At 37.0% G+C, this 2,782-nt stretch overlaps 1 non-coding gene across 1 annotated transcript; it reads left to right on the top strand.

The window, feature by feature from the left end:
* Nucleotides 1-812: 812 nt before the first annotated feature.
* Trnan-guu (transfer RNA asparagine (anticodon GUU)) lies at nucleotides 813-889 on the top strand. Its single transcript has one exon. It is a non-coding gene; the product is annotated as a tRNA-Asn (tRNA).
* The last annotated feature ends 1,893 nt before the right edge of the window (nucleotides 890-2,782 follow it).

The raw sequence follows: 2,782 nt of genomic DNA, 5'->3' as shown, positions 1-2,782 counted from the left end.
ATACAGTCGGTAAATTCCCTAAAGTAGGTAAATTTCCTACAGTCGGTAAATTCCCTAAAGTAGGTAAATTTCATATAGTCGGTAAATTCCCTACAGTAGGTAAATTTCATACAGTCGGTAAATTTCCTAAAGTAGGTAAATTTCATATAGTCGGTAAATTCCCTACAGTAGGTAAATTTCATACAGTCGGTAAATTCCCTAAAGTAGGTAAATTTCATACAGTCGGTAAATTCCCTAAAGTCGGTAAACTTGGTACATTCCCTAACGTCGGTAAAATTCCATAAAGTCGGTACACTCATTAAAGTCGGCCAATTCCCTTAAGCCGTTAAAGCCCTAAAATCGGTAAATTCTCTTAAGTCGGTAAATTTTTTATTCGAGACTCGAAACTTAACATTACAGATTTTAATGTTATTGTGAAAATGTTATTAGAATAGCAATACTATAAAAAAAAACTGAAATAACAGTTACAAATAACTTTCACAATTACAAACATTTCTTTCGGAAGAACTTACGATACTTATTTAAGATATATTGTGTTACATTTAAAGGCCTAGTTTAAGGAATGCTGGCATGATAATCCCCTGCTGTGCATATCCTGCTAATCGCACTGTTGTCACAATAGGGGCCAATTTTCTTTGTATTGGTTTATTGGCTCAGGGCCATTTAGGGTCCAATTATATAATAAAATATCGAAAACTGCACAGCAGGATACTTAGATTTGAGATCTGATAAGCCAATAAGGCAATATGATTAAGATCAATTAACAGAGGTTGTGTACTAATACACGCTTTGGGGGGGGGGGGTGGAGGGTCGGTCCGCCCGGTTAGCTCAGTCGGTAGAGCGTTGGACTGTTAATCGGACAGCCCGGGTTCGATTCCCGGGCGGACCAGGTCAATTCTGTTGTGATTGGTTATGAAATCCTTTCTACGACCATTCGCACTGTGCCACTGCCCCTGGCATGTACAGAAGTTGTCAGTTCCTTGCAGAAGTGAAGGCACCTAGTACTGGTTCACCGCCCAGGATAGGTGTGCGGTGGTTGAACTGTCACTCTGGGACCCTTCAATGTGCTCACGCCGGGACCCGGAGTATAAACTACTAACACCACCGGGGTGGAGGGTCACTTATAGAAGGATTGAACTAGGCCTTAAAGAATTTACAATTTTCACAATTCTGTCTCTCGAACCCAGACTCAAAAAGCTAATGAAAAGGGACTTTGGTCGTATGTTCAACTTACATCCTTTTTCAAATCAAATAAAGACATCATGAGAAGCACAAACAGGTGTATTCATTAATTCACATTGTCATTAAATAGTCGTAAACAAATAATGCGCGTATATCATTACACAGAAAATATGTTGTCATAATATTCTTTTTACATTATCTACCATCGAGAAAAAGCGTTAACTAATAAGTTACTTACACGAATAATACCACAATAATTGTTTATTTGACAGGACAAGTGTGCATGTATATATTTTGACATGATATTGCAAAAATGCAAATCGCGTGGCGAACGTTTGCATTGGCAATTATACACGTACATGACCTATAAATCACAATGACTGCACAAAGGCAGCGACAATAATTGTTTTAGGACGGTTTTATCATTGATAGTAATTATCTTTGAAGGGAAAAAGTAATATGCATACCTCCTCACAATTAAACGTTTCAATACAATTTTATGAACAATATGACAGAAGTATTTAAATTAAAATGTTACACAATGTCTGACACAGTACACACAGTGTGTGTATACCACGTGACAAATTGCGTCATAAATGCAACATTTTGCTTCGAATGAAGACTTAAAACAAATGTACGCTTACGGAGCCCAGCCAGGTCTTTTACTAAAGATTGATTGAGAGTTTAGTTTCTTTAAACACTTTGACAAAGCTATTCACAATACGACCGTCTGACAGAGCACTGTCAACACATTATTTTGGAAACAGGCTTGTCGAAGTGTTTGATGAAACTAATAACCTTATCAAATTTCGGAAATAAAACAAATGCGGGGCTTTTTGAGCGGCATAGATTGCCCTTTATTTCATTTATAATGGTGTTGTAAAAGAAAAGTTATCATTGTTTTAAGTCTTCATTTTAAGCAAAATATTTCCTTCCGGCGTAGCATATATGACGTAATTTATCACGTGGTATATACATACTAACACAGAAGGCCCTGTTAAAATTCAATGCAATGGAAAGTGCAATGAAAAGCCCGATAATAAAACGCTATATTATTAAACCACTCAAGGATGAAAACCTTACAGACACTCAACCGATTGCAAACATTCAATGCTTATAAAACTTGGTAGACGTTTCATATTACTTTTACGAACATTTCCTTTCCAACTTTCCGAACTTATCTTATTCTGTGTGTTTAGTTACTTTGTTTGGGGTTGAAGTATAAAGAATAGGATTGTTTGGGCAAAATATAGTCATGCGTTTTTAACAATGAGCAAGAAGTAAAAATAAATGTCCACTTGCTTTTAACCGAATATGACATATTTATATCTTTGCGGAAGCGTCCACAAAAGTTACTGAGATTGCACTAACTGCACAAGAGAACCGATACACACCCTGTGTTAACCGTATCACAAATTAAAAGTCAGAATAAGGGTATTTGATTCGGAGAAAAAAACATTTAATTTAACCCAATGGACATAATTCATTTCAGATGAACAACATTGGTATACTCGGAGAGCCGCTGTTCTCTTTTGATCCATACTCCATCCAACCATCAGGGTCGGCGTCGGCATCAGCGGCATCTTCATCGTCGGCATCA

This window comes from Mya arenaria, chromosome 16 (assembly GCF_026914265.1).
Source record: "Mya arenaria isolate MELC-2E11 chromosome 16, ASM2691426v1".
Classification (NCBI taxonomy): Eukaryota; Metazoa; Mollusca; class Bivalvia; order Myida; family Myidae; genus Mya; species Mya arenaria.
This window is presented reverse-complemented; position numbering and strand designations above follow the sequence as displayed.